This window comes from Protopterus annectens, chromosome 2.part1 (genome assembly GCF_019279795.1).
Source record: "Protopterus annectens isolate FY-2018-M chromosome 2.part1, PAN1.0, whole genome shotgun sequence".
Classification (NCBI taxonomy): domain Eukaryota; kingdom Metazoa; phylum Chordata; order Ceratodontiformes; family Protopteridae; genus Protopterus; species Protopterus annectens.
Genome location: NC_056729.1, coordinates 614,970,899 through 614,995,988, shown reverse-complemented (window position 1 = coordinate 614,995,988; position 25,090 = coordinate 614,970,899). Strand labels below are relative to the sequence as shown.

Below are 25,090 nucleotides of genomic sequence, written 5' to 3'. Positions count from 1 at the left end.
AAAGAGAGGAATGCCAAACCTACCACCAAGCCAAAAAACAGACGCTCTAAGACAAGTCAACAACTTACTAAGGATGAGAGCTATAGAAGAGGTACCACCTATGGAACAAGGCCAAGGATTTTACTCCAGGCTTTTCCTTGTACCAAGAAAAGAAAATCAACGGAGACCTATTCTAGACTTGTCCGCACTGAACACATACCTCATTGTTCCAAAATTCAAAATGCTGACCCTCCAGCAGCTTCTTCCCATGCTGGGCAAGGAGTCTTGGCTGGTGACTCTAGATCTCAAGGAGGCATACCTGCACGTTCTTATATGACCAGATTGCAGAAGACACCTCAGATTTCTTGCAGGATCAGAGCATTATCAATTCTCAGCATTGCCTTTTGGCTTATCTACTGCGCCCAGAGTATTCACGAAATGCCTGGCATCAGTAATTGCTCATTGCAGGCTTCAGGGAATTCAAATTTACCCATACCTGGACGACTGCCTAATACAAGCGGACAACAAGGCAAAATTAACAAAAGATTTGGAAAATGTCATGCAACTGTTGCAAGCCTTGGGATACACAGTCAACGTGCAAAAGTCAAGACTAGTACCATCCCAAAGGATAACATTTTTGGGTGCAGAACTGGATACATCAACTCAGATGGCTTTTCTCACAGAAGAAAAACAAAAGCAACTACCAGCCTACTTCATGACATTAACAACACAAACTCGGCTTACTGCAAGGAAAGTCCTGTAAGCCCTGGGCTACATGGCATCATGCATAATATTGGTTCCACATGCCAGGCTGCATATGAGAAAGCTACAATGGTACCTAAGGAATGTATGGTCTCAACACAAGCACAGTCTAGAAGCCCAGATTCCAATGATTCCATGCCTGAAGCAAGAATTCCTGTGGTGGGCTCAGGCCTGTCAGTGCAACAGAGGCTTGCCTTTCCACAAACCTCATCCAAGCCAGACCATCACCACGGACGCCTCAGACCTAGGATGGGGGGCACACATGGTGGACAAGTGTATTCAAGGCCTATGGACCCAAGACCAGCTGAATCTACACATAAATCTAAAGGAGATGCTGGCAGTGAAAAATGCGATCCAGGCATTCAGACCACTCCTTCAACGGGGTCATCTGCTGATAAGGACCAACAATACCACAGTCATGTGGTACATCAACAAACAGGGAGGTACACATTCATATCCTCTATGCCGGATGGCAATGGACCTGTGGAATGTGGCCCTGAATCTCAACATTCAACTTCAGGCCAGATTTGTACCAGGAAAAGAAAATTCTCTAGCAGACACCTTAAGCAGAACTACCACGGATGCTCACGAATGGATGCTGCATCCAGATATCTTCAAAGCCATAACAAAGAAATGGGGACTACCAGAGATAGACCTGTTCGCCTCCCCACACAACCACCAATTGAAGAAATTCTGCACAAGAGTATACCACCCACTTGCTTGGAGGGTGGACTCCCTTTCCTTCAGCTGGAAAAACCTGACAGCATATGCATTTCCACCTCTTCCCTTGATGTACAAAGTTCTACTGAAGATCAGAGAGGATCAGCCAAGGGTAATCCTGATAGCTCCAGACTGGCCGAGGCAACATTGGTACCCGCTACTGAGAAGTATGTCTCGGACACACGCATGGCCTCTACCTCTATGTCCCTTACTTCTAACACAGGACAACTACAAGATCCTACATCCAAACTTGAAAACACTGCAGCTAACTGCTTGGAATATTGCATAAAACAAAATAACCCAGGTTTATCCCAGAGGGTTAAGGACATTATCCTGGAGGCACGCAGACCTTCCACAAGGAAGACTTATTCAGCCAAGTGGAAAAGATACCTCATTTGGAGTGCAGAAAAGGGAGAAAATGTCTCATTGGCAAACATAGCACACATCTTGGAATATTTAGCAGAACTGTTCCACAATGGCCTGTCTTACTCCTCCATTAAGGTTCATGCATCAGCAATTTCAGCAGAATACAACATGGATCCTCCTGTCTTCTCTCATCCTCTACTCAGGCAGTTCTTGAGAGGAATCAAAAATGTAAAACCTCCAAGGAAACCACCTTTACCTACATGGGATCTCAACTTTGTGCTGGAAAAGTTAACACTTCCTCCTTTTGAACCAGCAGCAACAGCAGAATTACAGTTCTTGTCTTGGAAAACTGCTTTCCTGCTAGCAATCACTTCAGCAAGAAGGGTATCTGAGTTACAGGCATTAATGGCAGTACAACCCTTCCTTATCTTCCATCAGGACAGAGTCTCTCTGAGAACTAACCCTACCTTTATGCCAAAAGTGGTCTCCAGAGTATCATTGAACCAAGCTACTATCTGGACAGAACTAAGACCAGCAGAAAAACTGACCAGCTTCTGGTAGCATATGCAACAGGAATGCAAGGAAAAGCTATTTCAAAACAGACAATCTCAAAATGGATAGGAAATTGCATTCGATTTTGCAACTCTTTTCATGGAAAGACAACTCCTGAAAATATCAGACCTCATTCCACAAGAGCTACAGCCACCACTACAGCTTTCCTGCGAGGAGTGGCTACCAAAGACATTTTAGAAGCTGCTACTTGGAGCTCCGTGCATACATTTGCCAAGCATTATAATCTTCCCTTGTATTCTAGATCCCGAGCAGGTTTTGCAACTGCTGTTTTGCAAGGGATCTTAACTACACCCTCTTTATCTTAGTGCCTCCTCCCCCAGTTTGGCTATGGTATTCTACACATATGTTAGGACTGCAGATGCATCCTTGAAGGACATAGTACAGTTTTGTACCTACCATAAATGTAGATGTCCGAGAGGTATGCATCTGCAGTCAGGATTACCCACCCTCCTTCCCCTTTGTGGTATTCCTAGGGTATTTACCCCCTTTTAGCTCTCTGGGGGAATCTATTATGGTGTATTTGTTTGTGCATATATATATATATATATATATATATTCTAATATTGTTTGCTCTCTACTGTTTGGAATTATTTGCATTTATCCAAATTTAGCCTTCCTAGAGGGCACCTGGCATCTGGGGCAAGAAACACTGAGGAAAATGGCGTCGGCTGATGCCTTTATACCCAATAAACAGCAGCTATGACGTCAGGTGAAGTGCGACATCAGCCGAGGCCAGACCCAGACTTTGGAATCCGGCCGACCGAAGGGCTGCCTGAGGCAGGACAACCCATATGTTAGGACTGCAGATGCATACCTATCGGACATCTACATTTATGGTAGGTACAAAATTGTACTTTTTGCACCTACCATAAATGTAGATGTTCGAGTGCTAATACAGCTGCAGCCCAGGTTTCCCTCCCTCATTCACCTCTTGGGACAGGCCTATAGGCTGACACATCCTCATACAACCTGATTGGGGTATTCATTTATGATGTATTTGCTTGCAACTACTGTACTTTGATTATATTGCACTGCATGATTACTCAAATTTATGTATTGCCTTCCTTCTGGGGGCACCTGACATCTGGGGCAAGAAAAACTGAAGAAAATGGCATCGGCTGGTTCCTTTATACCCCTGTCGCACTGACGTCAGAGAAGAAGCAAAGACAACCGACGCCGGACCTAGACTTTGGAATTCGGCCGACCAAGGACCCGCCTGACGGCAGGAGAACCCATCTGTTATGACTGCAGCTGTATTAGCACTCGAACATCTACATTTATGGTAGGTACAAAACTGTACTTTCTTGAGATGCAATCAGTCCTCCTAGCATTACAGACATTTCAGAAAGTGCTCCCTTGGGTTGTTATTAGAACAAGACGGACAACATGGCAGTAGTGTGGTACATCAATTAACGAGGGGGAACCCATTCTTATCCTCTGTGCAGAGGAGTACTGAGAGTATGGGAATGGGCATTGGTTTTCTGCCACTTTCCAATAGCAATGCATTTACCATTATCAACCAGTGTAATTGTTGATAAATTGAGTAGACAGCTTTTGTTTCCACAAGAATGGTCTCTCAATGCCAAAGTGGCGAGCAGCATATTCAGGAAATGGGGGCAAAGTTGCTGTGATTTTTTTTGCTTCTCCATTTAATACCAAGTGCCACTTGTTTTTCAGCATAATTCCTCCAGAAGGACAGTCACCAAGAAATGCATTCTGCCATGACTGGCTCCTGCTGTCCTCTTCGCCTTTCCCTCCACTTCCGCTAATTCTGGGACTCCTGCAAAAAAAGACAAAGAATGCAAGTCCAAGTTCATTCTCATAGCAAAGTTCTGACTTCATAAGACATGGCTCTCCTTGCTGTGGTCTCATGTAAGGAGGAGACCCTTATCTGTTCCACAGAGCCCTGCTCTACTGTCTCACCCATCCATGAACCCTCAGATGTCCTTCAAGGATGCATCTGCAGTCCTTACAAATGGGTTGTCCTGTCGTCAGGCAGCCCTTCGGTCGGCCGGATTCCAAAGTCTGGGTCTGGCCTCGGCTGGTGTCGCACTTCACCCGACGTCATAGCTGCAGTTCTTCGGGTATAAAGGCATCAGCCGACGCCATTTTCCTCAGTCTTTCTTGCGGCGTGGCGCCCGAAGCAGAAGCTGTTCGCAAGTGCCGGTCGGTCAGAACCAGAGATTACTACTACAAGTACCGAAGACTTCTAAAAAGCTAAGTACCCCGTTGGGGACTCTTTCTTGCCTCAGCCGATGTCAGAAAAAGTGAATAACTGTTTAACTTGTGGGAAACAAATACCTCATAAAGATTTCCACTCTTACTGCTTACCTTGCTTAGGCCCAGACCACGACGTAGCAGCTTGTCTAGCCTGTGCTTCTTTCAACCGACGGACGCTTAGACGTCGGTCGGAATTTGCTGAAGAGTTTTTCGGCTCCGATTTTGCTTACATTATGCCGTCGGATAATCCGACTACGCAAATTTCTTAAAAGCGCAAGGAAAAGGACCGACACTCGCGGTCCGCGGTTTCGGCCGAAACCACGGTTAAGCCAACCGCGAGTGTCTCGGTTTCGGCTGAAACTGAGTCCACGGTTCTTCCTTCAGCCGAAAGCTTGCCACTTACCGAGGCCTCATCCAGCCTGGCTGAATCTGCTACTGAAATCCCACCTGCTCTTGCAGGTTCACAGGATTTATCTGATACTATCCCTTTGGATATTTCTACCCCTGCACGTGGAGCTGCTAGGCCTCCTGCATCCATGTCGATTAAGGCCTTTGCCAGGGCTAAAGCAGCAAAAACTACCAAATCTGTGCCTGCTAAGACCCCCTCTCACAGGCCTAGCTCTAGTTCACAAATGCTTAGTCTAGCAGAGGATCTCATTTCTTTGATCCGGGGATCCCAACCACATCCAGACAGGGCCTCTCACCCACCTCCAGAGAAGAGGACTAGAGTAGAGCCCCCTGAGCCAGTTTCTTCAGATGGCTCCTCTGATGAATCAGATAATTCAAACCCTCCAGAGGACCCCTTTTCTCCTTATGAGGACTCTGATGCAGAAGAGTCCATTCCTTCTGCCTCTCCGCCTGAGGAATTTTCTTTTGGGGAAACCTTGCATGCTATGAGGGAACAATTTCAATGGCAGGGCCAGGATTTTTCAGACTCTAGGAAAAGGCTTAGAACCTTTTTGCATTTGCCACAGCATAGGCCTTTAGCCATTCCTCCAGTACTTACTGTTGTGGATGATGCTTTTAATGATGCTTGTACTGCTCCTGATTCTCTTCCTCCGGCCCCTGCTAAGCCCGATAGGTACTACAGGGTTCCGGACACACATTATCATTTGTATAAGGCCCCTTTTGCAGATCCCAAACTATCTCCCAGGGACCCAAGGCTGTAGCAGCTACTTCTACCAAAAACCCTCCCTCTGAAAGGGAATCTAGGGCCTTAGAGAGATGGGGTAAAAAAGTTTACACTTCTGCTACTCTTTCAGCTAGGGCCTTGAACTGTCAATTCCACATGATTCAGTGTCAGGAATTTATGTTAGACCAATTAACTAAAAAGCTGTCCTCGGATGAACCATTAGACAAAAAATCTGTACAGGAAATGGTACATAACATTCAGCAGGTCCGTAATCATTCCTTAAAATGCGGCTATGATGCACTGGAGGCTTCCTTTAGATCAGCCATGACTGGCACAGTGATCAGAAGACATGCATGGTTAAAAGAGCAGTCCTTACCAGACCATGTTAAATCAAAGCTCCTAGATGCTCCCATGGATAAGCTCAATTTGTTTGGCTCCCCTGCGCAGCAGGTGCTGAAGAAGGTGGAAGAGAAAGCAAAATCTGTCCAGACAGTCAAGGATTTCTTGCAGGTCCAGCCTCCAAGGTTTAGCAGGAACTGGCCTTCCAAGAATTGGTCCTTTCCAGACACCTCCAGAGCTCCGAGAGGCAGGAATAGGCTCAAGAGGCAGGGGTCAATCCAGAGGTGCCTACAGGGGACGTCAGTGGCAGGCTAACAACCAGCGAGGTACAGCCACAGATCCAGCCACCAACACTTCCACAGAACAATCGCAGTGACTTGGCTCTGGCACCGCCTACCAGGGAACAACTAGAGGCACCCTTAGGCGGGAAGCTAGCCTTATTTTCAGTAAACTGGCATTACATCACAGGAGACAAATGGATTTTACAGACAATAGACCAAGGTTACAGGTTTCACTTCCATACTCTACCAAGGAAGAGAGGAATGCCAAACCTACCTCCAAATCAGAAGACAGAAGCTCTAGAACAAATAACTCACTTACTAAGGATGAGAGCTGTAGAAAGGGTACCATCTATGGAACAAGGGCAAGGATTTTACTCCAGACTCTTCCTGGTACCAAGAAAAGAAAACCAATGGAGACCTATTCTCGACCTGTCCGCTTTAAACACATACCTCATTGTTCCAAAATTCAAAATGCTGACCCTACAGCAGCTTATTCCCATGCTGGGCAAGGAGTCTTGGCTGGTAACTCTAGATCTCAAGGAGGCATACCTGCACGTCCCCATATGACCAAATTACAGAAGATACCTCAGATTTCTTGCAGGATCAGAGCATTATCAATTCTCAGCATTGCCCTTTGGCTTATCTACTGCGCCCAGAGTATTCACGAAATGCCTGGCATCAGTAATTGCTCATTGCAGGCTTCAGGGAATTCAAATTTACCCTTACCTGGACGACTGCCTGTTACAAGCGGACAACAAAAACAAATTAACAAAAGATTTGGAAAGGGTCATTCATCTACTACAAGCCCTGGGATACACAGTCAATATAAAAAAGTCAAGGCTGATACCATCCCAAAGGATAACCTTCTTGGGTGCAGATCTGGACATATCAAAACAAATGGCATTCCTGACAGTAGAAAAACAGGAGCAACTCCCTTTCTACTTCATGGCATTAACAAAGCAGAACCATCTAACAGCAAGAAAAGTCCTGCAAGCTCTCGGTTACATGGCATCCTGCATAATATTGATTCCACATGCCAGACTACATATGAGAAAGTTACAGTGGTACCTAAGGAATTTATGGTCTCAGCACAAGCACAGCCTAGAAACCCAAATTCCAATAATTCCATGCCTGAAACAAGAATTCCAATGGTGGGCTCAGGCCTGTCAATCAAACATGGGACTGCCGTTCGACAGCACTCAACCAAGCCAGACCATCACAACAGACGCCTCAGACCTCGGTTGGGGGCACACATGCTGGACAAGTGCATACAAGGCTTATGGACTCAAGACCAGCTGCACCTACACATAAATCAAAAGGAAATGCTGGCAGTAAAACTGGCAATTCAGGCATTCAGACCATTTCTTCGACAGGGTCAACTGCTGATAAGGACGGACAACACCACAGTTATGTGGTACATCAACAAACAGGGAGGCACACATTCATACCCTCTATGCCGGATGGCAATGGACCTCTGGAATGTTGCACTGAGCTTCAACATTCAGCTACAAGCAATTTTTGTGCCAGGAAAAGAAAATATACTAGCAGACATCCTAAGCAGAACTACCACGGATGCCCACGAATGGATGCTGCATCCGGACATCTTCAAAACCATTACAGGGAAATGGGGACTACCCAGAAATAGACTTATTTGCATCCCCACACAATCACCAACTGAAAAAATTCTGCACAAGGACGTACCACCCACTTGCTTGGAAAGTGGACTCCCTATCTTTCAGTTGGAAAAAACTGACAGCATATGCATTCCCACCTCTTCCTTTGATGCACAAGGTGCTATTGAAGATCAAAGAAGACTGTCCAAGGATCATCCTGATAGCTCCAGACTGGCCAAGGCAACATTGGTACCCATTACTGAGGAGTATGTCTCGGGAACAAATATGGCCTCTGCCCCTAGTTCCCTTGCTGTTAACACAGAACAACTTCAAAACCCTGCATCCAAACCTGAAAACACTGCAGCTGGCTGCCTGGAGCATTGCATAAGACCAAATAACCCAGATTTATCTCAAAGGGTTAAAGATATTATCTTGGAGGCTCGCAGACCCTCAACAAGAAAAAATTATTCAGCAAAATGGAAAAGATATCTCATTTGGAGTACTGCAAAAGGAGAGAATGTGTCACTGGTAAACATAGCTAACATCCTGGAATACTTGGCAGAGCTCTTCCACAACGGCCTGTCCTATTCTTCCATTAAGATTCATGCATCAGCTATTTCAGCAGAATACAACTTGGATCCTCCAGTCTTCTCACATCCTCTGCTCAGGCAGTTTCTGAGAGGGATTAAAAATGTAAAACCACCTAGGAAGCCACCATTGCCAGCATGGGACTTGAACTTTGTGCTAGAAAAGTTGACACTCCCTCCTTTGAGCCAGCAGCAACAGCAGAATTACAGTACTTATCATGGAAAACTGCTTTCCTGCTTGCAATCACTTCAGCAAGAAGGGTATTTGAGCTACAGGCATTAATGGCAGTACAGCCCTTCCTGATCTTCCATCAAGATAGAGTGTCCATGAGAACTAATCCTACTTTTATGCCAAAGGTGGTCTCCAGGGTATCTTTAAATCAAGCTATCCACCTACCTACATTCTTCCCCAACCCACAGAACAGGGAAGAAAGACTGTTGCATACCTTGGATGTACATAGACAATTACGTTACTACCTGGACAGGACCAAGAGCAATAGAAAAACTGACCAGCTACTGGTAGCATATGCAACAGGAATGGAAGGAAAAGCAATTTCAAAACAGACAATCTCTAAGTGGATAGGAAATTGCATTAGATTTTGTTACTCCTACCATGGGAAGAAAACTCCAGAAAACATCAGGCCTCACTCTACAAGGGCTACAGCCACTACCACAGCCTTTTTACGAGGAGTGGCTACCAAAGACATTTTAGGGGCTGCTACTTGGAGCTCCGTGCATACATTTGCCAAGCATTATAATTTACCTTTATACTCCAGATCCCGAGCAGGTTTTGCAAGGGATCTTAACTACACCATAATCTTATTTCTCCTCCTCCCCCAGTTTGGCTATGGTATTCTACCCATTTGTAAGGACTGCAGATGCATCCTTGAAGGACATAGTACAGTTTTGTACCTACCATAAATGTAGATGTCCGATAGGCATGCATCTGCAGTCAGGATTACCCACCCTCCTTCCCCTCTGTGGTACTCCTAGGGTATTTGCCCATCTTGTAGCTAGCTGGGGGAATCTATTATGGTGTATTTGTTTGTATATATGTACATACATGCTTATTTTTGTTTGCTCTCTACTATTTGGAACCATTTGCATTTATCCAAATTTAGCCTTCCTAGAGGGCACCTGGCATCTGGGGCAAGAAACACTGAGGAAAATGGCGTCGGCTGATGCCTTTATACCCGAAGAACTGCAGCTATGACGTCGGGTGAAGTGCGACACCAGCCGAGGCCAGACCCATACTTTGGAATCCGGCCGACCGAAGGGCTGCCTGACGACAGGACAACCCATTTGTAAGGACTGCAGATGCATGCCTTTCGGACATCTACATTTATGGTAGGTACAAAACTGTACTTTCTCCCCAGAGGTGATGGACAACATTAATTCCTCTCAAAAAAATTCTACCAAAAAGATTTATAAAGGTAAATGAAAAAAGTTTTCTCTGTGGTCCAGAGCAGAAGCATTTCTCAAGTGTCTGCATTATTACGTGAGGTTTTAATCTTCATGACTGAATTATACAACAAAGGGGTTAGATGTCCTTCAAGGAATCATCTGCAGTCATAACATATCGGTTGTCCTGCCTCAGGCAGCCCTTTGGTCGGCCGGATTCCAAAGTCTGGGTCTGGCCTCAGCTGATGTCGCACTTTCCCTGACGTCATAGCTTCTGGGGTATAAAGGCATCAGCCGACGCCATTTTCCCCAGTCTTTCTTGCCGCGCGGTGCCCGAAGCAGAAGCTGTTCGCAAGTGCCGGTCGATCAGATCCAGAGATTTCAACTAACGAAGACTTCGTAAAAAGCTAAGTACCCCGTTGGGGACTCTTTCTTGCCTCAGCCGATGTCAGACAAAGTAAATAATTGTTTAACTTGTGGGAAACAAATACCTCATAAGGATTTCCATTCTTACTGCCTTCCTTGCTTAGGCCCAGACCACGACGTATCAGCTTGTTTAGCCTGTGCCTCCTTCAACCGACGGACTCTTAGACATCGGTCGGAGTTTGCAGAAGAATTTTTCGGATCCGCTTTTGCATATAAAATGCCGCAGAGGACTCCGACTACGCATTTGGCCAAAAAACGCAGGGAAAAGGACCGACACTCGCGGCCCGCGGTTTCGGCGGAAACCACGGCTAGGCCTACCGCGAGTGTCTCAGTTTCGGCTGAAACCGAGCCCTCGGTTCTTTCTACGACAGAAACCATACCTCCGACAACCGAGGCCAGAGAGGCCCCGGCCGAGTCGGCTTCAGAAATTCCTACCGAAGCTAGCGCTCAAGATTTGTCCGACACCATTCCTTTGGACATTTCTACCCCTGCACGTGGGGCAGCTAGGCCCCCAGCTTCTATGTCTATTAAGGCCTTCACCAGGGCTAAAGCTGCCAAACTTACAAAAGCTTTACCTGCCAAATCTATTTCTCAGAGGCCTTCCTCAAGTTCTCAGATTCTCAGTCTTGCTGAGGACCTTATATCCTTGATTAGGGGTTCCCAACCTCACCCAGACAAGGCCTCCCAACCTCCACCAGACAAAAGGCCTAGGACTGAACCCTCTGAACCTCTCTCCTCTGATTACTCCTCGGATGGTTCTGATTTGTCAGACCATCAGGAAGGGGCCTATTCTCCTTATGAGGATTCAGATGCTGAAGATTCTATTCCTTCGGCCTCCCCTCCTGAAGAATTTTCCTTTGGGGAGACCTTGCACTCTGAGGGAACACTTTCAATGGCAGGGTCAGGATTTTTCTGACTCTAGAAAAAGACTAAGGACTTTTTACATTTGCCCCAGCATAGGCCCTTAGCCATACCACCAGTGCTAACTGTAATTGATGATGTGTATAATGATGTTAGTTCTGCACCTGATTCTCTTCCCCCGGCCCCTGCCAAACCTGACAGATATTACAGGGTCCCGGATTCTCACTTCCACCTGTATAAAGCCCATGCTGCAGACCCAGAAACTATTTCACAGGGCCCAAAAAGCGTTGCAGCTGCCACTGCAAAAAATCCCCTACCCTCTGAAAGAGAGTCTAGAGCATTAGAGAGATGGGGTAAAAAGGTTTATACATCTGCTACTCTTTCTGCCAGGGCATTAAACTGTCAATTCCATATGATACAGTACCAAGAATATTTGTTAGATCAGCTGAATAAGAAGCTTTCTTCTCCTGAACCTTTAGACCGTAAATCCCTTCAGGATTTTGGTACACAACTCTCAGCAGGTCAGTAATCATTTTTTAAAATGTGGCTGTGATGCACTGGAGGCTTCATTTAGATCAGCTATGACTGGGGCAGTAATTCGTAGGCATGCCTGTCTAAAAGAGCAATCCCTGCCAGACCATGTCAAGGCTAAGCTCCTAGATGCTCCAATGGAGAAACAAAGTTTATTTGGCTCCCCTGCACAGGAGATTCTAAAGAAAGTGGAAGAAAAAGCAAAATCTGTGTAAACAGTAAAGGAATTTCTACAGGTCCAACCTCCGAGGTTCAGCAGAAACTGGCCTTCCAATAATTGGTCCTTTCCAGACACCTCCAGAGCACAGAGAGGCAGGAATAGATGCCCTCGAGGCAGAGGTCAATCCAAGGGTGCCTATAGGGGCCGTCAGTGGCAGCCTGCCAACCAGAGGAGTAGTGCCACAGCTGCAACTACAACCACTACCACAGGACAGACACAATGACTTGACTCTGATTCCGCCTACCAGGGAACAACTGGAAGCTCCCTTGGGCGGAAAGCTGGCTTTATTCTCAAAAAACTGGCATTGCATTACAAAGGACACATGGACATTGCAAACAATAGACAAAGGATACAGGTTTCACTTCCACACTTTACCAAAAAGGAGCGGAATGCCAAACCTACCACCAAACCAGAAGCCAGAGGCTTTAAGACAAATCAAAATTTGCTTCAGATGAAAGCAATAGAAAGGGTACCATCTATGGAACAAGGCCAAGGATTTTACTCCAGACTATTCCTTGTACCAAGAAAAGAAAACCAATGGAGGCCTATTCTCGACTTGTCCGCACTGAACACATATCTCATTGTGCCAAAATTCAAAATGCTGACCCTACAGCACCTTCTTCCCATGTTGGGCAAGGAGTCTTGGCTGGTGACTCTAGATCTCAAGGAGGCATACCTGCACGTCCCTATCCGACCAGATTGCAGAAGACACCTCAGATTTCTTGCAGGATCAGAGCATTATCAATTCTCAGCATTACCCTTTGGCTTATCTACTGCGCCCAGAGTATTCACGAAATGCCTGGGATCAGTAATTGCACATTGCAAACTTCAGGGAATTCAAATCTACCAATACCTGGACGACTGCCTAATACAAGCGGACAACAAGACAAAATTGATAAAGGATTTGGCCTATGTCACACACCTGCTACAGGCCTTGGGATACACAGTCAACATCCAAAAGTCAAGACTAGTGCCATCCCAAAGGATAACCTTTTTGGGTGCGGATCTGGACACAATAACTCAGATGGCTTTTCTCACAGAAGAAAAACAAAATCAACTTCCAGATTACTTCATGACTTTGACAAGACAAACTCAGCTTACTGCAAGGAAAGTCCTGCAAGCCCTGGGTTTCATGGCATCCTGCATAATCTTGATCCCACATGCCAGGCTGCATATGAGGAAATTACAGTGGTACCTAAGGAATGTATGGTCTCAGCACAGACACAGTCTAGAAACCATGATACCAATCATTCCATGCCTTCAAAAGGAATTCCTGTGGTGGGCTCAGGCCTGCCAGTCCAACAGAGGGTTGCCTTTCAACAAACCAAAACCAAGGCAGACCATCACCACGGACGCCTCAGACCTAGGATGGGGAGCACACATGAAGGACAAATGTATCCAAGGCAGATGGCTTCAAGGACAACTAAATTTGCACATAAACCAAAAGGAGATGCTGGCAGTGAAGCATGCAATCGAGGCATTCAAACCATTCCTCCAGCAAGGACATCTGCTGATAAGGACAGACAACACCATGGTCATGTGGTACATAAACAAACAGGGAGGCACGCATTCCTACCCTCTATGCCGGATGGCAATGGATCTGTGGAACCTAGGCCTGAATCTCAATATCCAGCTGCAGGCCATATTTGTACCAGGAAAAGAGAATTCACTAGCAGACAGCTTAAGCAGGACTACCACGGATGCTCACGAATGGATGCTGCATCCAGACATCTTCAAACTCATAACAAAGAAATGGGGATTGCCAGAGATAGATCTATTTGCCTCCCCTCTCAACCACCAACTGAAGAAATTCTGCTCAAGGACATACCACCCACAAGCCTGGAGGGTGGACTCTCTCTCTTTCAGTTTGAATGCCCTAATAGTGTATGCATTCCCACCTCTCCCATTGATGTACAAGGTTCTACTGAAGATCAGGGAGGAACAGCCAAAGGTGATACTAATAGCTCCGGACTTGCCAAGACAACACTGGTATCCGCTACTGAGAAGCATGTCTCAGGTGAACTCATGGCCTCTACCCCTATGGCCTCTTCTTCTAACGCGGAACAATTTCAAGACCCTGCATCCAAACTTGAAAACACTGCAACTAACTGCCTGGAAAATTGCTTAAAACCAAACCAAACTGTCTTATCTCAGAGGGTCAAGGACATTATCCTGGAGGCTCGCAGACCCTCCACAAGGAAGACATACTCAGCTAAATGGAAGAGATTCCTCATTTGGAGCACATCAAAGGGCACAGATATCACAGTGGCAAACCTAGCACACATCCTGGAATACTTAGCAGAATTGTTCCACAATGGCCTGTCTTACTCCTCCATTAAGATTCATGCTTCAGCAATTTCAGCAGAATACAATATGGATCCTCCTATCTTCTCTCACCCTCTACTCAGGCAATTTTTGAGAGGGATCAAAAATGTTAAACCCCCAAGGAGACCCCCTCTACCTGCATGGGATCTCAATTTTGTGCTGGAAAAATTGACACTACCTCCTTTTGAACCAGCAGCATCAGCAGACTTACAGTTTTTATCTTGGAAAACTGCTTTCCTTCTGGCAATCACTTCAGCAAGAAGAGTATCCGAGTTACAGGCATTAATGGCAGTGCAGCCTTTCCTTATTTTTCACCAGGATAGAGTGTCTCTGAGAACCAATCCTACTTTCATGCCAAAGGTGGTATCCAGGGTATCCTTGAACCAAGCTATTCATTTGCCTACGTTCTTCCCTAACCCACAGAACAAAGGAGAAAAACTCTTGCACACCTTGGATATACACAAACAACTACGCTACTATCTGGACAGAACTAAAACCAGCAGAAAAACTGACCAACTTTTTGTAGCCTATGCAACTGGGGTGCAAGGAAAAGCAATTTCAAGCAGACAATTTCAAAATGGATAGGAAATTGCATTAAACTTTGCTACTCCTTTCATGGAAAGACAGCTCCTGAAAATATCAGGCCTCATTCCACAAGGGCCACAGCCACCACTACAGCTTTCCTACGAGGGGTGGCTACCAAGCACATTTTAGAAGCTGCTACTTGGAGCTCCGTGCATACATTTGCCAAGCATTATAATCTACCTTTATACTCCAGATCCCGAGCAGGCTTTGCAACTGCAGTTTTACAGGGGATCTTAACTACACCATCCTTATCTTAGTACCTCCTCCCCCAGTTTGGCTATGGTATTCTACCCATATGTTATGACTGCAGATGCATCCTTGAAGGACATAGTACAGTTTTGTACCTACCATAAATGTAGATGTCCGATAGGTATGCATCTGCAGTCAGGATTACCCACCCTCCTTCCCCTCTGTGGTATTCCTAGGGGGAATCTTTTATGGTGTATTTGTTTGTTTGTATATATGTATATATATATATATATATATATATATATATATATATATATATATATATATTTGCTACTGTTTGGAACATTCTACATTTATCCAAATTTAGCCTTCCTAGAGGACACCTGGCATCTGGGGCAAGAAACACTGAGGAAAATGGTGTCGGCTGATGCCTTTATACCCCAGAAGCTATGACGTCGGGGAAAGTGCGACATCATATACTAAGTATATTTTTTGTTGCTTTCCACATCTGAATACCTAGCAACTGTATTTCGCCTGCCTTTCTGTTACATTGAAGCTGTTTTTACTGCATTTAACTTAATATTGCACTTGGAATCCTTGTTTGTTACTATTTGACTGTATTTGTAGCAAATTCTTCTGTGTAAGCTGTAGTAGCTGATTCATAGCATTTATAAGTGTTTGCTGTACCTGTTTCTGCCTGTTTTGTGAAAAAAAAGAAAAAATATCTCTTGTTTTTCCTGCTTTACTAGTTTAGTCCAGTTTCAGAGTTGCTGATTCCTGGGCTTTGGTTGTAGTTCCTGTGTACTGTTTCCTTGCCTTATTTGGGGAAGGGAAGCTACCTTGCTTTCCTGCTTTACTAGTTTAGTCCAGTTTCAGAGTTGCTGATTCCTGGGCTTTGGTTGTAGTTCCTGTGTACTGTTTCCTTGCCTTATTTGGGGAAGGAAGCTACCTTGCTTACCAGTGGGAGTGGGAAGCATTGAGCTGCCTTTGTCCAGTTTTGTGAGGTTTCAGCCAGTAACTAGTAGTTTATTGGTCGTTTGGGCCAGTTTCTAGCTTTTTCCAGCCCCTGGTATAAAACGCAGCTAAACGCCGTTAGCTCGATTTAGAGCGATTTAGCGTGGAGCTGCCACTGTTGCACACTAGGGCAGTGCCGGTTAAGCAGGTTTAAACTATTCGGCTACCTAAAGTCCACTCTTCAAATTTTCCCTTAAAACTACCTTCCTCGAACTATACTACTGATCAAATCAGCGTATCCTATAACTAAAAGATCAACTCTACTTGACTCCAAGTAGACTATTCTCTATCTATTAAACCTAGCACTTGCTCCTACAGTACTTATTACCTTGATACGGCACTCTTGTCATAGATAGTACCCCAAAAGGCAACCCCCATTTCTCGGTCACCCACGTCCCCGGAATCTTTTTTAAAGTTTTTGTCTACCCTTCTAGCATGTCGAGGGATCAGTTGCTAGTGTCCTCTCCTGCTCAGCTGGTGAACCTGGGAATATTGAGGCAATGTTTCAATTGCCTCATGTACACAGACAACCCTTTCCTCCTCCCACAAAACACAAATACATGCGAGAGATGCAACTATACAGCCAAACTGGAGGCTGAGCTCTCTCAACATAGGACTGGCAAGACCAGTCAGGAGGAGAAGGTTACCACACACACTATAGACCCAGTCTCACATAGTACCATTACAACCTCAAATCATACACATAAACACACAAAGACATACTCGGCTCTGATCAAAAATCTACCAAAACAGCAGAGGCCACCAAAGCAGACACCCAAACAACCACCACCTCAGAACACAACACCAACACATAGACCTCACAGTCAGAGTGTCAAACAGTCACAGCCCTTAAGGCCAAACACAATGCCAGACACACTAGTCATTGGTGACTCCATAGTCAGACACACTGATGTCCCGCCACCAGACTGAGTAAGGAGAAGGTCACAGTAAGCTGCCTGTCGGGCGCTAGAATCCGCCACATAACGCAAGCACTCAGGTCTCTCAACAGCAGGTACAAATATGACTCAGTCATTGTCCACGCTGGTGTAAACGACCTGAGACGTACCTCCTTGGACTACATGAAAAGAGACATTGAGGAGCTCTCTGATTATGTAGCCCAGGCAAGTATGACCCTGACCTTGAGCAGTATCCTACCTTCACCAAGAATGATGCCACAATACAGAGATAAGATGATCAGCTTTAACAATTGGCTTAAACACTGGTGTCATTCAAAGGGGATCCAGTATCTGTATGCCTGGGATGACATGCTGGACAAGCCACGCTGCTTCGCAAGGGACGGCTTGCACCTGTCACCCCTGGGATTCCGGATATTGGCAAAGGCTCTTGCCACCCCATAGTGCCTTTTTAGGCAAGGCTCAAATTCTAAACCTACCACCCTAGAACACAAAAAGGAAAAACTAAGGGTAATGCTGCTCAATGCCAGAAGTCTAAATCTCAAAATGCACGCACTCGAGGCCCTTCTCAGTATGGAGAACATCGATGTCTGTGCTGTGACAGAAACCTGGTTCAAGGCTCCTGAGAGCACCCCAGCGCTATCAGGTTTTACCTCATATCATGCATTCCGCCCCAAAATCCGGACAATACCAAGAAAGGAGGGGGTATCCATATTCATCAAGGACACCCACACCTCAAGACTGGTGGCAACGCACGATGCATCGGAGACCATCCAGGTGCAATTAACCATAGGCAAGACTGCTCTGCAAATTGTAGCATGTTACAGGCCACCTCACAAACTCAGGAAACTCACATGGCCTTCCTGAAAACACTAGAGGGATAAATGTATCACCAAACACCATCATACTAGGTGACTTCAATTACCCTAATATAGACTGGGAACACTACTCAAGCCCAAACACCCTAGCCCAAAAGTTCCTGGAATTCATAAACTCAAATGCCATGGAACAACTAGTCACCATCCCCACAAGAGGAGATAACATACTTGATCTCATCATCACGAACATGGGAGCACAATGTTCAACACCGCAAGTATACCCCTCACTGGTGAGATCAGATCACAAACTAATCTCGCTGGAGGTCCTCATGCCACCCCCACCTGAAATAAAAAAGACCACACTAAAGAACTTCTCAAAAGCCGACTTCACACTTCTAAAGACTAGTGTGGTCTCCTTTCAGGCCCGGAGCCCTGGGAAAACAATACTCAAGCCGCTGAATCACTTACAAACGCCTTCTACCAGCACCTGCAGGACTGCATGGATAAGGCAATCCCAAGCAAAACAAAGACTCTTTGTACCAAAGGCAAGCGTCCAGTCTGGTGGACCCCAGCCATAAACAAACTCTACAACAAAAGGAGGAAGCTACTACAAGATAGAGCAAAATCCTTAAAAGGTAAGACACCCTTGATCACTATAAGTAAATAACTAAGAGCTCTCATAAAATCATCCAAAGCAAATTTCGAGAGAAAAATAGCTAAAGACTCAAAAGACAATCATAAGGCCTTCTTTAGCTATGTTAGAAACCTAGGAGGAAACTCCCAGATATGCTCAGAACTAGTTCAAATTGTTGTGATGGTTACTGTTCCTACACCCATTGCCAACATACTGGCTGACAGGTTCCGTGCAAACTTCTCCCCTCCCCAAAGGAGAGATACGTATACCAAATGAGTGCAGCCCCCAAACATCTCCAGCCCAAGTGAGAACTGCTCTCTCCAAAGCAAAAACACAGCATCCATGGGACCCGATGGTGTCCCTGGCTGTGTGCTCCACGAACTCAATGAGGAATTAAACCCACAGCTAGGACAGCTGTTTAATCAAAGTCTTACCTCTGGATACGCACTCCAGGAGTGGCGCACTGCAACTGTGGTCCCACTTCACAAAGGCGGTGCCTCCACAGACCCTGGAAATTACCGCCCATTAGCTTGACAAGCCTTATCTGCAAAGCCATGGAGAGGATCATAATGGACCTCATAAATAAAGACATAGGGAATTTGCAGACTTTGGATCCAACCCAGTTTGGCTTTGTCAAAGGCAGATCATGCCTTTTAAACTTGGTTGACTTTTTCAAACAGTCACCAAAGCCATTGATGAGGAAAGGCAGTCCATACAGCCTACCTCGATCTGGCTAAGGCCTTCGATACAATACCCCACTCGGGTATCATTGAAAAACTCATCAGCTTAAATGTTAACCCATACATCACAAGATGGGTTGCAAACTGGCTGAGTGACAGAACCCACAGGGTCAGAGTTGCTGGCGCCATGTCAGACTCAAAGCCTGTCACAAGTGGTGTCCCACAGGGCTCAGTCCTGGGCCCACTCTTGTTTGGCATCTACTTTTCCGAAGTACAAGCAAACACAGGAGGGTTATGGCTGACAAAGTTTGCAGATGACTGCAAACTGGGCGCCATAGTAGAAAACACATCTGACACAGATATCCTTCAGAAGGGTCTCACAGAAACGGATAACTGGTGCCAGAGCCACGGCCTAAAGTTAAATGCCAAAAAATGCATAGTCATACCCTTCGGGAAAAACAAGATTACTCCTAGCTACCAAATAGGTGGCAATCCACTGAGCACAGAAGAAGTTATCAGGGACCTGGGGACCCAGGTTGATAGTAGTCTGTCATTCGACACCCATGTAGCTAAAGTAGTTAGGAAGTCCTTCTACATTGCCCACCTTATCAAGAAGGGATTCTCATCTAGATCAAGGGAGGTCATAGTCTCCCTTTACTCATCACTCATCAGACCAATGATTGAGTACAATGCCCCATTCGGAATGTATCTGACCCGACACTTGCAGCAGCTGGAGAGGCCACAAAAGTTCCTCACCAAAAGGATAAAGGGTCTCAAAAATCTGTCCTATGCTGCCCGACTGAAAGAACTCCAGCTCTATTCAGTCGCCATCACTTGCTCAGAGGTGACCTTTGCCTAACATACAAGGCCATGTCAAACCCAGATTTGATGAATATGCTTCACCTCAAAAATCTAGATCCATCAGAGCCACAAGGCGGAGACTTAAACCTCGACACGGCTATTAATAGGACGTGCTGGAGGGATAGATTCATCACCCAAAGACTCCCTATGCTGTGGAACAAAATCCCGGTACATGTGAGGCAGAGCACCTCGCTGGCCTTGTTCAAGAGAAATCTTGACCAATGGATGGGAGATCGCAGATATACCCCAGGAATTACCTCAGTGTCACTGCTCGACAGAGGCACAGCAAAATAATGGGTATAGTTCCCCATACTAAAGGGGTGGCGTAAGCCACAAAACAATGGGCTAGGCTTATAAATGCCCTCGGGCAGATAGCCTAGTATGAACCTATGAACCTATCAGCCGAGGCCAGACCCAGACTTTGGAATCCGGCCGACCGAAGGGCTGCCTGAGGCAGGACAACCCATATGTTATGACTGCAGATGCATACCTATCGGACATCTACATTTGTGGTAGGTACAAAACTGTACTTTTTCTTCTGTCAAAGTTCATTTAACAGCCATCTCGTCATTTCATGAAGGGTTTTCAGATCATTCGTTGGTTACATGTAGATCTTGTAAAGGCTTCCTTAAAGGTATTTTTCATTTGAAACCTCCCTTAAGTAGACCAGTACCGGCTTGGAACCTAGATTTTGTATTGAGTCCTTAATAAAACCTTCCTTTGAACCAGCTAGCTCTGTGGATATTAAATTATTTTCTTGGAAGAGAACTTTACTTGTAACCATTAGTTTTGGTAAATACAAGTTTCAGAGTTTCAGGCCTTGTCTTTGCAATTTGCTTGTATTATTTTCCATCAGGGCACAGTCTCTGTTAGAACTAATGCGTTCTTTCTACCTAAAGAGCATTTTCCTGTATTTTTGCCAATGCACTGTAATAAAGGGGAGTATGTTACATTGCCTACATTTTCACAATTATGATTTTATTTGGATCATACTAAAACAAGGAGGCTAATTAGATCAAACAAAGCCAACTTTGCGGTTAAGATAGCCCCCCCCAGGTAAAAGGTAACCATTAGGTCTTCTTCATCTATGTCAGAAACCTCACGAACAGCATACAGTAGTGTGCTGAACTGGTGGATGCTTGTGCCATATTCACCAGGTCTGGCAATATAGTAAACTTGTTAGCAGACAAATTAATTTCCACCTTTAATCCCCCCCCCAACTTTTCCCCAAGAAATACACTGAAACATAACCCCTCCAAGCCAAGAACAGACGCAGTGGGCCCAATAACATCACAGGTTGCCTCCTGAACAGTCTAAAATACAACTTATCAGGACCCCTGGAGTCTCTGTTTAACTATAGTCTTAAAACAGGCTTTGCGCCACAGGATTGGAGGATTGTGATGGTCATCCTCCTTCATAAGGGAGGGCCATCAACAGATCCTGGAAATTACAGACCCATTAGTCTGTATACTCTTATTTTCAAATTCATGGAAAGAATTATTGTGGAAATTGTCAAGAAGGACATAGGAGACCAGACACTGGATCCATCCCAGTTTGGCTTTGTCAAAGGAAGGTCATGCTTACTGAACTTGGTGGACTTCTTTGAAAAGGTTATCTAAGGCAATGGATGAGGGACAAATGGTGTATTCTGCCTACATAGATCAGGCTGAAATATTTGATACAATATCCCACTCAGGCGTTGTCAACAAACTTATGGAACTGGGCCTAAATCCCTTTGTAGCATGCTGGATAGCTAGCGGGCTCATGGATAGGACACAAGAGGTTGGATCAGTGAGACTACCTCCACAAAGAGGCCGGTCACCAGTGGTGTCTCTCAGGTCGCTGTGTGGGGGCTAATCGTATTTGGCATCTGCTTCTCAGATGTCAAAGCCAATGCAAAGGCCTCTGGTTAACCAAATTTGAAGATGATTGCAAACTGGGAGCAGTCATTGAATCTTCCCAAGAAGAGAGCACCATTCATGAAAGTCTAACACAGATAAATGCTTGGTGCCAAAGCTGTGGCTTAAAACTCAGTAACAAGAAATGCATTATAGTACTTTTTGGGAATTCTGCCACCCCGGGTAACTATATCAGCAATAAAACACCCCAAAAAGTTGATTCATTAGTCAGGGATCTGGGAACTCTTGTAGATAGTAACCTAGTCATCGACCAACATGAGTCCAAGGTAGTAAGAAAATTCTTCTGTGCTGCTCAGCTTATAAGTAAGAGCATGGTGTCTAGGTCCCAGAAAGGTCATCATACTACTGTATTTGGCCCTTATCAAACCCATCATAGAGTGTAATGCCCCCTACAGTATGTACCTGACAAGACAAATGCAGTAACTGGAATGTCCACAAAGTTGCCTTATAAAAAGAATACAGGGAGCAAACATAATGACTTCCACTGATAATCTCAAAGCCCTTTCTCTTTACTTGGTATCATATAGACTTCTGAGAGGTGATCTTTGCGTGACAAATGGCATCCCTGCTCCTAAACAGACAGCATCAGAGCTACTAGGTTAAAAGATCTAAATTTTGATTGTAATATAAGTAGGACATATTGGAGAGACAGATATGCTTCTCAGAGAATCCCCATTCTCTGAAAAGGCTCCCTATCCATGTGAAGCAGAGTTCCTCTCTAACCCAATTTAAGTGCAACTTAGACCAGTGTATGGGTAATTGAAAAAATCACCCGTAGTTTGGCACCTATGTCTCTGACGGATGGAGGTGGTAGTAAGTCATCACCTATATAAATCAAATTTGTGTGTCACATTTGGGTTGCATGGCTAGACTTATAAGGACCCAAGTGGTCATTGGCCTAGTATATACCTGTGAACCTGTTTAGAAATGATGATTAGCTTTTTTGTTAGGCTTTTGCCAGTTAAACTGGGTCACAGGATTTCCAAGATTACTTTGCCCAAGTGGATCATTGATTGTATGTCATTTTTCTGTGATCAGGCAGGGGGCGTTCCTCCAAAGGCATATTCTGTGAGGGCTTAAGCCATGTCAGTGGTTTTCTTCAGAAATGTCTCACTCCAAGATATTACAAAAGTGGCCACTTGGTCTTCCATGCAAACCTTTGTTACATATTACAGCCTTGACTCTATCTCTGTAGCACAGGCTTACTGGGGTAGAACACCCAAGTTCGCTGGAGATTCTGTTCTGCTGTTGCAGTGTCAAGACAGGACCTAAGAAGTACATATTTTATGTACTTACTGGAACGTTAGATATTTCTGGTCTCTGTCTAGACATTGGAACAACCTGCCTACCATCCACTATCCAACTGTCCTTTCCTTAGATATCTAGGGTGATCATTTGGAGGATATGAAATGTGTCAGGTTTATTTGCGTAGAGCTAGTAGGTTATAAAGAAGGCATATTCAGTGTGGAGGATTCACAACAGGGAGGAATTATAGGTAGGAAGGAGATCAAGTTTGGGAGGAGTTTGTTGCCATAACTAGAGGGCACCAGAAATGTTGTTCCAGTGTCCAAATCATAGAAATCTAATATTCCGATAAGTACATAACTTGTGTTTTTACGGTGTGCCACTCTGTAAGAATCAAAATTTTGTTAATGTTCCATTTTTAATGTCAAATAAATTAAATTTTCTTGATGTTAGGAACATATGTCTGATTCATTTGTAGTACAGTAAGGTATGTTTTCTATTTATTGAGATCTAACTATTCTCTTATTTGATAGTAACTTAAACCTTAGATTGGATAAAATGTGAGTTCAGACTGGCTCTTTAATGCAAAAATGTAACGTTCTTTTTCTCTTTTCATAGGAGAGAGAAGCTTTACATCAGAGCAACTAGTGAAAATCAGATTTGCTAAGGTAAAATGCTTTTGATTTTCTTGTTAAATCTTCTGTAAAAAGGAGTAAATATGTAATGTCCTTCTTTTCCCATGTTGCAGTATTCTTAGTGTGGGATTCTCCGCCTCAGGCGACCCGAATGTTGGCTCCTATACAAAAGCTTAAGCCTGGTTGCTGTAGGTATGTGGGACATCACATGTAGGGCCATAAACTAGGGGCCTTAAATGTGATGTCTGCACGCTCAGACCTCAGAACTTTTCTGCCGCAGTCGAACGTCAGATTGATCGTTTCTGTACTGTCAAGATGTCTAAAGCTAAGTACCCCATTGGGGATTTTGTTCTTTTACTATTGTTTGAGCTTGGTTTGCTGGCTTCCCTTTAGCCGATGTCCGCCAAAAAGGGTAAATGCTGATGTGTACGCCAAATTCCACATAGTGACTCGCATAACAGTTGTGTTTTTTGCCTAGGCCGGGAACACGACCATACCTCCTGTCCCATTTGTCAGTCCTTTGTCCCTAAGATGCTCAGAGGCCATCTGCTGCCCTTAATCTTTACTTAGAAAACCAGAGGCTAAAAAAGTTGGCACTTAGGATGGATCTCAAATCAGCTGCCCAGGTGGAACCACCACAGAAACAGGCTAAGATTCCTCAGCCTACTTCCTCTGCCTCTCTGCCGTCGGATGCCCTGCCAGCTGCCAATCTAGGGGTTGAGGGACGTTCGCTAGAGCCATCAACTTCACCAATTCCCCTTGACTCAGACAATGGTTTCAACCGAAGTCGAGGGGGAACCAGGCTCCACCGGACGCCCAACTGGAATGCCAGAATCTGAGGCCCCAGAAAGTAGGCCTTCTCCCAAAACTATCCTTCGAAAAGGAAGCAAAAAACTAAACATTTATATCCTCCTGCTGAGGGATTACCTGACTGGCAGTCTTTCACTCGGTCTTTAATGCAGGCCTTCATGGCTCTTAGGCCCTCGGCCTCCTCTCCCTCCACCATTTCTGTCCTTAGCCCAAGGCTTGCCTCAGCTACTTGTATTTCCCTGTCTGTTTCTCATGAAAGAGAAGAGGAAGAAGAACTTTACTCTTCATGTTCTAGTGAGTCCATTACTTGCTCATCACAGTTTGTCTTTCCAGTGGAATATTATTCCCCTGATAAGGAATCCATTGAAGGGGACTCTCCCTCAGAGGATATCACTTTTGGAGAGACCATTACCAAAATGAAAGAATATTTCAAATGGGATACTTTCCAGG

At 45.0% G+C, this 25,090-nt stretch overlaps 1 protein-coding gene across 1 annotated transcript in view; it reads left to right on the top strand.

Annotated features, from left to right (window-relative positions):
• LOC122794877 (nuclear autoantigen Sp-100-like) overlaps positions 1 to 25,090 on the top strand; it is a 1,817,621-nt gene that overhangs the window by 568,782 nt on the left and 1,223,749 nt on the right. The window contains exon 2 of the mRNA XM_044063477.1: positions 23,814 to 23,863. The gene's annotated coding sequence lies outside the window, so the exon portion shown is untranslated. The remainder of the gene's footprint in view (positions 1 to 23,813; positions 23,864 to 25,090) is intronic.